At 34.4% G+C, this 13,931-nt stretch overlaps 1 long non-coding RNA gene across 1 annotated transcript; it reads right to left on the reverse strand.

Annotated features, from left to right (window-relative positions):
* Nucleotides 1–11,744: 11,744 nt before the first annotated feature.
* LOC139771465 (uncharacterized) lies at nucleotides 11,745–13,444 on the reverse strand. The gene is made up of 3 exons (XR_011717910.1): nucleotides 13,204–13,444; nucleotides 12,822–12,944; nucleotides 11,745–12,562 (listed from the first exon to the last, which is right to left on the reverse strand). It is a non-coding gene; the product is annotated as an uncharacterized lncRNA (long non-coding RNA).
* Between the last annotated feature and the right edge of the window lie 487 nt (nucleotides 13,445–13,931).

A 13,931-nucleotide genomic window follows, 5' to 3' on the forward strand; every position in this document is an offset into this window, starting at 1 on the left:
CAATCAAGATTTTGGACTTTCTATTTTTTTAGTTATAAATTGAATATTAGTTCTTATCTTAGGTTTTAACTAAAATTTCATCCGATAGAAACAGGTCAACCTATATATAGAGGCCCTCCACCGCCCTCGCCGATTCCGATCGGCGGTCCTCTTTTATTACTACAATACGTTTTTTCACATTTCTATTATTTATTTTTATTTTATTTCTCTTACGATTTACTTTATAATACATAACATACACAACATTATAAAACATATACACAACATTATAAAAGAGTAATTACATTACAAAATTGATTTGACAATATAATACTATACAATATATATAAAATTATATACAATTTCTTTTTGACATGAAATAAAATTTGCAACATTCGGTATGCGTACAATAACACGAAATTCTCAATGTAAAATATGTGGCTATTAATGTAACATTTCTTATAATTATTAAATAACAAATCCAAAGTTTATTTTACTTTATTCTTAATTTACGCGAGCACACACACACACAATCACGACCAAAAAGATCGTTAATAAATTTATTACCTACGTTACTCAAGGAGAATGTCAATTATTGTCATACTAGGATACTATAACAGATCCGCGGTATCATCTCTGTCTGCATTAAACTCGTGCCTTGTGCTGGAAGAGTGTGCCCGTCATAATCTGACAGCAGATTGTCGGCAAAAATTGAACAGTATTTATCATTTCATAAACATTATTCCTACCTAGCCAAATCTGTCAAGAATAGATTTTGAAAATATCTACCGCAGAATATTGCCGATAGAATGCCAGCAGAAATATAACAGATTTTGCTAAAAGAATGTAATGGTAGCTTGATCGTAGAAAGTGAACAAAATCTACCATTAAAAATTTTAATGCTGTATTTCATTTAAATGTTTAAATAATGAACAGATTTTGCTCGGTTTCTGCCGACAATCTGCTGTCAGATTATATCGGCAGGCTCTATCGGCAAAACACGAGTTTAATGCGGACACAGATGATATCGGATCTGTTGTGATATCTGAGCGAAATCTGCTGCCAATCTATTGTCATATTGCGAGCAGATTTACTGAGTTTAAATGAAATACATCATTCAAATTGCATGGTTACGAAACAACGGATCTTGGTCAGTTTCTGCAATCAATCTACTGCCATTGTTCTATTTATAACAGTATCTCTTATGTATATATTTCTGCTGACATTCTATCGACATGCAGCAGACACTTTCAAAATCTGTTCTCGACAGATTCGGCTGTCCGGGTTATTGAATTTCTTAAATTTATTACAATGTTTTCCATTTATTGTAACTAATATTTAAAAAAATAAAAAAATACAGCTTTTGTAAAAAAAAAAAATAGTCAACGTTACCAGTTCAGAGAGCACAACATGCTTTAAGCTCCTAAACCTAAAGTACCATTACCTGACTTTTTAAATTAAAGTAATTGAATACACTATGTGGAAGACATTTAAGTTTTTAAATGGAACAAGGAAACTGCTTCTTCACTCGATTTTTACTGTAATATGCATAGTGAACTAGCGAATACAGTCGAGTGGTGGTAAAGTTCAAACGGAATCAAAGCAGTATAGTATTGCGATTGAGGACGATCGAGATTAAATATACAATTGTGATTGATGCACAAAATGGTCGGTACCGACATAGAATTGTGACCAATATCTATGTCCAATTGTGATCGATACGTAATCGATTCAATCACGGTTATCCTCAATCGCAATGCTATGTTTAATTTCGTTTGAATTTTATCACCGGATTGTATTCGTTTCACACAATGCATATTACAGTAAAAACCGAATGAAGAAACAATTTCCTAATTATAATATTGTCACTTTTGGTTAGCCCAAGTATAGGGCTAAACCAGATAAGAGCTATAAAAGACACAGCTAGGATACAGCTAGGATACAGCACAATGTGTTTTATAGACTAATCAGTCTGTGCAGGTAAAGGTAAAGGTAATAAAGGCACTTTTCTGACCAGTATCAGACTACCAGATCCTTAGGAACAATATTCACAGTCCGAGCGTATACTCAAGACCGTCCGAATGTCTGGACAGTCTTAAGACTACCATCCCCAGCAAGTAAAATGACCATACAACATTTCGAGTGTATGACGAGAACGATCTTGAGTACAAGATCGGACCATGAGTTCTGCCTTATAGGATCCAAAGTATCCATCTATGCCCCATCCTTATATAAGAATCATTACAAAACAATCGCTATCGAGAATTAAGGAAACTTTTTGTTAATTTCATGGTTCCGAAATGGGGCTAATAGTGAAATTAAACTAAATAATAAAACCTAGTTAATATTGAAGAATTAAAGTTATCTAATTATTTGCAAGATTTTTGACTAAAATATTATAAATTCTAATATAAATGTATAACATAAATTTTGCAAACAACTTAAATAATCGCAAAGATACAAGGTGATAGGCACCAAGCGGCCGATAATTGAACTAAAGTGCGTGACTCTTCATGAGTTTGTATAACAATCTGATATCGCAACAGAGCAACAGATCTGGTATATTATAATAATATATATTTAACGAAACTCAAAAGAAAGGACCAATACGCGAAAAAAATAGACAAAGCTTCGATGTAAGGCAATGATCAAGCTGAAAAATACGTGACGAATGAAACGAGGTCAAGCTACTTCCGATATATGTATAATTTTTATAATATCCGGCCGTTACAATGCGAGTGCAAGTCCCCTATAATTATTATTTCTCTCGAATCGCGATAATAAATATATGACAAATATCAAACATTTCGCAATATCATGCCTACGATTTTAATGATCTATATAATCGAGCGAACTGAACGAAATAATTAATCTCGCATTTAAATTCTAAAATTCTCGTTTTACTTTCAACGGCGAGGCGAGATAGACAATTAGCTTCAAAAAATTACGAACAAAAACCGTGTTATCGCCGCGTTCAGTGGAGGATAACTGGCCTAATGATTTCACCAGATCAAAATTCCTCCGCCGAGTGACACGCCGGGTAGTATTAGACACAGAGAAAAATGATCCACATAGTGGAGAGCCGAGCTGTGCTCTGTTTCTGTCGTGTTCCACGAGATCAATCCGCGAAGGAAAGTTAAGTGATCCGTTAAACACCAAAGACTTCGCTGCAGGAATAAACGAATCTCGGATCTTCCGGACTGCTCCCAATAGCGGTCATTTCGGGGGGCAGCGAGTTAGCGACTTTTATCTCTTTCCAAATATTATTTGCATAATGTGTGCCAAAGATTCGCGCGCGAAAATATATTCTTCCATTATTAAGAAATACAGTTTTTTATTTAAAAAAAACATGGTTAGAACAATTTCTATCGAAGGAGTGGTTACAAATAATTATATTTAAAAATAAAATACATAGATACGTCTTTATTGTAGTTTATCATATACGCGAGCACGAAAGTTCTCGGGTACCGACTGTTCGAGATGAATCGAACCGATAACAGTGAGATTTCAATTAATTTCATAGTTAAATATTTAATGGCATAAAACTCATGTCATTTTGCTTCCTCATGGAGGAAGCTTTGTTTTCGTAAATTCGTATATGAACCTTTGATTGCGTATAAAGTTGGATCTAGTCAACCAAATTTAAAAAAATTATATATGAAATAGGGGTAGAAGAAACCAAATAAAAGATTGGTTTTTTAGTTTTTTCTGCCAATATGTTCATATTGTTGTAAAACGTCGAAATATCGCCTTAAAAAAAATGTCGGTATGTATGTATGTGTGTGTGTATGTCTGTGCCAAATTTACCGAAATTTCTATAACTCCAGAACTAATCAACCAAATCTTAACCAGATATATATGAAATAGGGGTAGAAAAGACTGAAGAATATAATAGAATTATTAAAAATTGTTAATAATAAAGGGGTTACCAATTTTTGTTAAGAAAAAACAACCAAGTTTACTGAAATTTTTATAACTCAAGAACTAATCAACCAAATTTTAAAAAATTATATATGAAATAGGGGTAGAAAAGACTGAAGAATATAACATAATTATTAAAAATTGTTAATAATAAAGGGATTACCGATTTTTGTTAAAAAAAGAAACAACCAAGTTTACTGAAATTTTTATATAAAAATTGTTAATAATAAAGGGGTTACTGATTTCTGTTAAAAAAAACAACCAAGTTTACTGAAATTTTAAAAAATCCGTTCCCCGTTTCTCTTACTATCACGATAAAACTGTCTACAAAACGCATTTAATAAAACACGATAGAGGCAACCTATTCTCTCAAAAAGTCCAAAGTATGAGCGCAGAATACTCGCAGAATGCTCGTAAGAAACTTAAACTTAAACTCGTGATTTTACAAACGTCGGTTAACTTTAAACTTTAGTTTACTCACTTACGATTCGTACTATCTCTTTTTATTAAGGAGAACAGTTAGAACATCTCAAGTCTCAATAAATGAGACATCAAAAAATGATGTTTTAGGATAATAAAAAAGTGTGCAAGTAGAAACTTGCACATTGTTTCCTCATAGTTCTTAAGTGTGCAAGTAGAAACTTGCACATTGCTTCCTCATAGTGTGCAAGTTGAAACTTGCACATTGCTTTCTCATAGTGTGCAAGTAGAAACTTGCACATTGCTTCATCATGGTGTGCAAGTAGAAACTTGCACATTGCTTCTTCATAATTCTCAAGTGTACAAGTAGAAACTTACACATTGCTTTCATATAGTTTTTAGATGTGCAAGTAGAAACTTGCACATTGGTTTGTCTCAATTTTTAAGTATGCAAATTATTTTTAGGTGTGCAAGTAGAAACCTGCACATTGCTTCCTTATAGTTTTTAAGTGTGCAAGTAGAAACCTACACATTGCTTCCTTATCTATACTATTATTATAAAGCAACAGGGTTTGCAGTTTTTTTGTTCGCTATGATCTCGAAAACCAATGGACCAAATTTTTACCAAGCCTATATGAAATAGGGGTAGAATTTTCCGGGGAGTGTTATAGGGTGTATAGTTTTTCGTTACCGATCTTTTGGAAACCGGTTTTTGTAATTTTTTCAATTTTTCGGGAAATAATTGACGGAATCTCAAAGAATTGTATATAAAACAGGGGTTGAATTTTCCGGGGAGTGCCATAAAGTGTATAATTTTTTGTTACCGATCTTTTTGGAAACCGGTATCAGAAGTTTTTCGAATTAGCCTTTTTTTTGTTCGCTATGATCTCGGAAACCAATGGACCGAATTTTTACTAAAAGTATATGAAATAGGGGTAGAATTTTCCGGGGAGTGTTATAGAGTGTATAGTTTTTTGTTACCGATTTTCTGGAAACCGGTTTTTTTAATTTTTCTAATTTTTCGAGAAATAATTGACTCGATGTAACCAATGGACCAAATTTTTACCAAGCCTATATGAAATAGGGGTAGAATTTTCCGGGGAGTGTTATAGGGTGTATAGTTTTTCGTTACCGATCTTTTGGAAACCGGTTTTTGTAATTTTTTCAATTTTTCGGGAAATAATTGACGGAATCTCAAAGAATTGTATATAAAACAGGGGTTGAATTTTCCGGGGAGTGCCATAAAGTGTATAATTTTTTGTTACCGATTTCTTTGGAAACCGGTATCAGAAGTTTTTCGAATTAGCCTTTTTTTTGTTTGCTATGATCTCGGAAACCAATGGACCGAATTTTTATTAAAAGTATATGAAATAGGGGTAGAATTTTCCGGGGAGTGTTATAGAGTGTATAGTTTTTTGTTACCGATTTTCTGGAAACCGGTTTTTTTAATTTTTCTAATTTTTCGAGAAATAATTGACCGAATTTTAAAGAATTGTATATAAAATAGGGGTAAAATTTTCCGGGGAGTGTTATAAACTGTATAGTTTTTCGTTAACGATCTTTTTAGGAACCGGTATCTTTTTGGAAATTGGTTACGAAATTTTTCCAATTTTTTAGGAAATAATTGAGTGAATCTCAAAGTATTGTATACGACGGAATTGCATTTCAGTCGATAAAAAAGTAATATTTTTCAATTTATAGCATTTTAGAGAGAGAGAGAGAGGGGGGGGAAGGGGAGAGAGAGGGAGAGAGAGGGAGAGGGGGCGAGAAAGAAAGAAGGGGAAAGAGAGAGGGAGAGAGAAGAAGAGAGAGAGAGAGAGAGAGAGAGAGAGAGAGAGAGAGAGAGAGAGAGGAGAGAGAGAGAGAGAGAGAGAGAGGAAGAGAGGGAGAGAGAGAGAGACAGAGAGAGAGAGAGGGGGGGGGAAGAGAGAGAGAGGGGGGAAGAGAGAGAGAGGGCGAGAGAGAGAAAGAGAGGGAGAAAGAGAGAGGGAGAGGGCGAGAGGGAGAGGGAGGGGAGGGGGAAAAGGAGAGAGAGAGTCTTATTACATATGTCCTCCGGGGCGAAGCCCGGGTAACCAGCTAGTACTATTTAAATGTGCAAGTAGAAACCTTCGTTCACAAAGCTTCCTCTATGAGGAAGCCAAAAAAAAAATACTAATAATTACTTCTACTTGCACACTTAAGAACTATGAGGAAGCAATGTGCAAGTTTCTACTTTTACACTTGAGAATTATGAAGAAGCAATGGGCAAGTTTCTACTTGCACACCATGATGAAGCAATGTGCAAGTTTCTACTTGCACACTATGAGGAAGCAATGTGCAAGTTTCTACTTGCACACTATGAGGAAGCAATGTGCAAGTTTCTACTTGCACACTTTTTTTCTGTAATATTTAGTCTATTTAGTTAAATAATTAAGTGTAGGATTATCTAAATATTAAATGTAACATTTAGATAATTAGAATTGTCAAAATCTGACTGATATCGGGGTACCCAATCGATTCGTCTCGAATTTATTAAGTACTCACACATTTTTTTAATTAGGTTCATCATATATAATCACGATTTATTTCAATAAGTACGAATCTTTTTCATAAAATTTATCAAATAAATACAAGTTAAAAAATTATTACGTAACATATCATACGTTGCATATGTATTTTATTATATTAAATAACCTGAAAGATTTAAAAAATTTAAAAATTAATTAATGTTCTAGAATAATGGAGGAATATCCAGTGCCTGAAATAGTTTCTTAAAAGAAACTAAAGATTAAATAAGAAAATATATCCATTTGTAACCACTTTTTTCTCACAGAAGTCGCATGAAACGATCAAACGTAAATTTTTAATTTCTTTAATATAATTAAAATTTATCTATAAACAGCTATACTATCCATGTTCAATCTAAGTTTTTAGCGTTAAAGTAACTAATATTAATGGAAGAATATTTAATAAGAAGAATAAAGTCTTTTCTCTCAGAATATGTTCGATTTCGTGATTTGACTTTATTATACTTAAAAATTACGTAATACTCGTCGTTAACTTATTACCGAAACCACTGCTTCCGGGAACCGTCAAGAAAACCTGAAATTAATTTCGGCCCTGCAACGGCAACCCATATATTCAACGAGGCGCCGAACTAGGCGCCGCAGATGGGTCTTATAGAAACCGACGAAAAATAACTCTCTACGATAAAGATCGTTACGACTTTCCATCGGAACAAACCACGCATTTGCTAGCGTCCACCTACACTCTAAGAAATAAGTGTTTGATTATAAGTTGTTTTTCCTGTAGACTACTTTTCATCATTTATAAGTAACTGACTATCAATATCTGACTGAATATTAAACACATTTTCAGTCAGATATTGATAGTCAGTTACTTATAAATGATGAAAAGTAGTCTACAGGAAAAACAACTTATAATCAGTCATTTCTGTAGAAAAATGTTTGAAATTCAAACATGTCTTACTTTGGATTTTTTAGAGTGTAGGGACAGCGATAAGGCCCTATCACCGAGGCAGCGATCGCGTCTATGAACGTGAAAATAACACGATATTTGCATTAACTTTTTACGATTTAACATATGATCATTGTCTTAACATCGAACCTTTTCACACTTTTATTCAATAAATTATATTACTTGTACTAATAGTGATAATTTCTAATACGAAATTTTGAATGAAAAATCTCCCGAATTTATTAACAATCTTTTAGTAAATTATAAAAATTACTAAAGTTTTAAAAAGTAAACCGTTTACTAAACGCGTCATGATTTCCGTCTTATTATACACATCCGATTACATTTACACAATTAATATTATACAATTAATATTACAGTATATATTTTTGATATACATATACAATATATACAAGTACATAATATTTTACAATGCCTGTAAAAATTGGTATTACTTAATATAAAAATTAGAGTATTTAATATAAAATACTAATTTTTAATATATTAAATAAATTTTAATATAAAAATTATTTAATATAAAAAATAGTAATATTTAATGTACTTTTTGAGTTATTATTAAAAATATAATAATAATAAATATAATTATATTTATTATTATTATATTAAATTTATTACTATTATTTCGTCTACAATCTTTTTCAACTATCGAATTATATCCCCTTGTCCCTCTGCCTGCCCGAATCCCTACCTACCCGAATCCCTATCTATACCCGTGTGTATCCCGCCTACGTACCCATATTCCGATCTATAATCCTACCAATATTTCCATTTTTCTACCTGCCCGTAGTACCCGTGTTACAATATAATATAAATTTATTATAAATCTTTAATTAAGACCGTGACACGATTTATGAGTAACCTGATTTGCTGATTAATTGGGGATTTTAACACGCGCGCGATTGAGATTAAATTGAGGTTTGTCCAACCTCGCACGTGCGAGAAAATATGGAGAATATAGCCCTACTTTGGGCAAATAAACAGATATAATAAACAAACCATCTTATGTAATACATATATTATACCTTACTCCACCATTGTGGTCAATATTGACCACTTACCTTTATAGTATCAAATCTTCTTTCTTCGGGCCAGATCGGACCTACCTTTGTCGATGGCCATATATAATCTGGTCGCTTTTCGACCAGATCACAATGGAAGGAGAAAAATTCCTTCCATTATCGGATCATTATCATCGCCGACAAATAATGTTACGTTCGATTCGAATTACATGCAACGTGCATCGATTGTATAAAAAAATTTACGAGAAGTTAATTTACAAAAAAATATTAATTCATAAAAATTGACTGCACAAGTTTGACCAAAAATATTTCTATTATTAATTCCGTTATTTGTTTGAGAATATTGATTGTCCGTTTCTTTGTGACCCGTTCTTTTAATTTGAAATTGTAATCAAGTACAAAAAAAAATTTACTTTGCGTTATATAAATATCTCAATTATATTCCGCGAAAAATTAAAATTTATAATGTTGACAAAATCAAAAAATAATGGAAAATTTCTCGATGTAAAAACCGACCGCGAAAATACGAAGATTCGTGCAGTACGCATCTTGAAAGTGTATCAAGTAAGATATACAAAATAAATGACGTGAGATCCGAGAAAAAAAAACTTCCCACGTGATATATATTAATATTATAATTGGATATTTTATAATAATCAACAACCGCATTGCAATAATCAAATAATATAGGTACGCAAATCTTTACGTATCGACATAAATGTATCTCGTTATATTTTTCACTTTTCACCAACATTATTTTTGATATAATATAGTTATATACATTATTGCAAAATTGAATAATTGTACTATACAATTAATTTTAAAATAATTTTAAAAGTTTCAGTGTTTCTCGACAGAATATTTAGAATCTCACGTCATATATTACTTGACTGGCACAAAGCCAATTTCTCAATCAAAAATAGATGGATAGGTTACAAAAAATTAGGGTAAAATTGATGCTTTATTAAAATAAATTTTAGCAATTAATAACAATTATCAAGTTTTCTATAAAACAAATTGCATAATAAGACCAAAATATTTTTTATTCATGTATAGTTTATGCATATTGTGGCTGAAATTAAATAAATCTACTAATTTATGCATATTGCACGCTTTTCTTTATACTAATATTCTAAATATATCTATATATTGTTTCCTTGCATCAATTTATATTATATTTAATCTTGGAAAAATAAATGAAAAGAAATAGATGGGTATAAATAACTCGCATATTCTAACTAATTCAAAATTTTTCCCTATCTATATTGATATTTTTTTAGTTTTGTAACACTTAACACAACTTATTTATTTTTATCCTTTTGTTCGAGAAGAATAATATATAAAAATAATTTTATAAAAAAATCTGAATAAAAATGTTACACTTTAAAAATAATTACTTTAGTTGTAATAGTATTATTTTACTTTTTGTTTCTTTGTATTTCTCTCTCTATTTATTACTCTAATTGTAAGTTATAGAATTGATCTACATAAGAGTACCATAGCATAGGTGTAACTGTGCACTTGATAAAAAATTACATGTCTGATTAATTTTCAATAATAAAAACGAAGATTTGGCGCGTTGCAATTATACTGTGAAAGAAAAAATTAAAAAAGTTCTATGCTGTTTTTTACATATGTGGAAACAAAATTTCGAAAATTTAATTTATTAGGAGTATAACTAATTGTAAGTTCCTGCCATTTTTCCGCAAAATAAAATTCTAATTCAATAAAATATGTTGTTATATATTTTATTTAAGATTTAAAATTTATTTAAAAATTATTTATATAGATTATTTATATAGAACGCAGCGCGGTTCGTCAACATAATTCAATAAACGATCGATAATTAATGAGCTCTTTGCGAGCTCGGTGCGTGCGAAATGTGCGAGTAATTCCTCAAGCACAATCGCATAATAATCAATAAACAAATAATATTACCAAGATTAAATATCTGCCCTAATCAGTTTTAGCCCATCCATTTTAAGGCAACGGATCTACGAAATGTAATATTTTCATACTATAAATTATTGTAATTCGACATGTATCGAGATATATTTTTGCTCTACATTTGATTATTCGTAGATTCGCTACCTCAATAAAAAAGTTTCTCACTGACTCACCGATCCGATGCGCAACGGGCGGAGTTAGTCGGCCGCGTAGCTACGGTGATACTGTAACATACAAACATAAGATTTAAATTAAAAAAGCGCTCAAAATTATTAACATTTGAAAAGTTAATTCTTACGCGTCTCTAATTCGTCTTTCAATAAAATATTTAGCAATACATTTATCTGTTTATCGAAAAAGATCTTTACAAGAATTGTAGATAATTTCTCTTTCTCTAATTCTTAACTTATCGAGATAAAACAAGCTAAATAAATGAGAATTAAGGCTCAGTCACAATGAGAAAAATAAGGAATAAGATAAAGGAATAAGGAATAAGGCATGTTGCATCTCACTTTAATGTTCATGTACTGAAGTGAGATGCGACATTCCCTTATTCCTTATTCCTTTATCTTATTCCTTATTTTTCTCATTGTGACTGAGCTCTTACATTATGCACATAAGAAATGATACTCACCCCAAAGTTGCTCTGCCGGGGCCCGATGTCTCTCCCAGACCTCCTCCTTCTCTCAGGACGTCAGTGTGAAAAATAAAGGAGTACCGTACTGCCGTTGGTACGCTCGGAGTTACCGATCCGCGGTAGCATTCGAGTGCGTTGCGAAAGAGGGCGTAGTTAGCGTTCGCGCCCGCCCGTAGTGAGGAGATCGCGTTCGTGTACGTCCGTGAATCCCGAAGTTCAGTTCGATTCGTGAGTTCGTTACGATCGGTAGCTGAGTGAAACAACGTGCGAGGCAAAGTATTTAGAATAAAACGTCGTCATCGATTAATGTTCCTGGTCTTTTATGTGCACTCGCCCACTCTATCCGCACCAAATATAACAGTCAGGCCTCCTCCTCCCGCCGCACAGGACACTCGCGAGAAACACTCGCGGATAATAAACTACAATCGCGCGCGGACTAATTTCAGTAAAAGTCTTTCTCGCGCGATACTGTACGGCACTCCCGTTTAAAAAAGTCTTTTTTAGTCCGATTATTTGATTACGGCACTCCCGAAGCAAACGCGACGAACCGGCTGCGGTTCGTTCATTCAATTAAATCGGCAGACGAGGGGTACGTTAGCTTCCCCGTCTTTGGATTTTTATCCAAGCAGAACAAGAGTTTTGCTTGGGTAAAATCCTCGTACTGGGTACTGGGCCTTCCCACCTCGCTAAGGTCGTACCCCAGGGGAAGGTAGTACTTAAGGAAGTACCGTAAAATATAAAAGCTGGTAATATATATATATATAAAATCAAGTTATCGATTTTCTACCACAGATTTTTCGTACAAATTTGAAAGAGTCGCGACACCGATTGCCCCGATTCGTTCCGCGTTCATCACTCTGCGTTGCGTTAATGACGACGAAATGTTGGAAGATCTTGACGCGAGATACTACGCGAATCAAGTGGACGGTTAGTAAAGACTAAAGACACGCAGTTGATTAATCAAAAACACAATCAAAATTAAATATCGCACGCACAGTACGGTATCGAGCACGTAAATCTCGCGAATGTAAAACTGTACTATTAATACTTTGCACAACTTTGATGCCCCTCCCAGGCCTCCACTTTCTCTCACGCTGCTCGGGGTGTCCCTCGTGTTCCCTCGATGCGAAGTTGATGCTCCTTCCTGCGTGGATATTTTCTGTAACATAAAAATAAACAAATCGATTAAATAATTGTCACGCGCATCGAACATCTTATTCGTTATTCCGATTAATGTTTTCCTAAATTACTTCTTCGAAAAAAGTCTCTACGTTAGAATCAACTTGAATCAAATTTTTCGATTTATTTCTTTTAACTAATTTATATTCCGAAACACGGTTTAAAGTAGCAACTAAATAAAAACAAACGATAAAAGAGATTCTATAATATCTTTAGAAAAAATAAAAAATAACACTTACCAGAAGTGTTAGTACGCCGATGCCCGATGCCTCTCCTAGGCCTCCACCTCCTCTCAAGCTGCTCGAGATGTCCATCGTGTTCCCTCGATGCGAAGCTGATGGTCCTTCCAGCGTGGATATTTTCTGTAACATAAAAATAATCGAATCGATTAAATAATTGTCACGCGCATCGAACATCTTATTCGTTATTTAGATTAATGTTTTCCTAAATTACTTCTTCGAAAAAAGTCTCTATGGTAGAATCAACTTGAATCAAATTTTTCAAATTATTTCTTTTTACTAATTTATATTTCGAAACACGGTTTAATGTAGCAACTAAATAAGGATAAACGAAAAGAGGGATTCTATAATATCTTTAGAAAAAATAAAAAGTAACACTTACCAGAAGTGTTGGTACGCCGATGCCCGATGCCTATCCTAGGCCTCCTCCTCCTCTCAGGCTGCTCGGGATGTCAGCTTCGCAGGATTCCCTCGCTGCTCCGATGTCATCTTCTGCGTCGTTATTTTCTGAAACATTCAAATGAACGATTCGATTAAGTAACTTTGTAAGCGTGGTGTCGTTCCGCAGACAACGCGACGCGATAACTTACACGCCTAACTTTCTAAGCGTGGGGTGTCGTGCCGCAGGCAACGCGACGCGATAACTTACACGCCTAACTTTCTAAGGCGCGGCAGACACGCGGCGAACCGTATAAGCGAAGCGTACTGTCTCGCGGCGCGGAGACACGCGGCGGACCGTATGAGCGAGCGAAGCGTATAAATGTCCCGCGGCGCGGCGGGGGGACACGCGACGGACCGTATGGGCGAGCGAACGGTATAAATGTCCCGCGGCGCGGCGGGGGGACACGCGACGAACCGTATGGGCGAGCGAACGGTATAAATGTCCCGCGGCGCGGCAGGGGGACACGCGACGAACCGTATGGGCGAGCGAACGGTATAAATGTCCCGCGGCGCGGCGGGGGGACACGCGACGAACCGTATGGGCGAGCGAACGGTATAAATGTCCCGCGGCGCGGCGGGGGGACACGCGACGAACCGTATGGGCGAGCGAACGGTGTAAATGTCCCGCGGCGCGGCGGGGGGACACGCGACGGAACCGTATGGGCGAGC

The sequence above is a fragment of the Temnothorax nylanderi genome, unplaced genomic scaffold (assembly GCF_030848795.1).
Source record: "Temnothorax nylanderi isolate EJ_2023f unplaced genomic scaffold, tnyl_v1.0 TNYL_tig0039_pilon, whole genome shotgun sequence".
NCBI classification, from domain to species: Eukaryota; Metazoa; Arthropoda; class Insecta; order Hymenoptera; family Formicidae; genus Temnothorax; species Temnothorax nylanderi.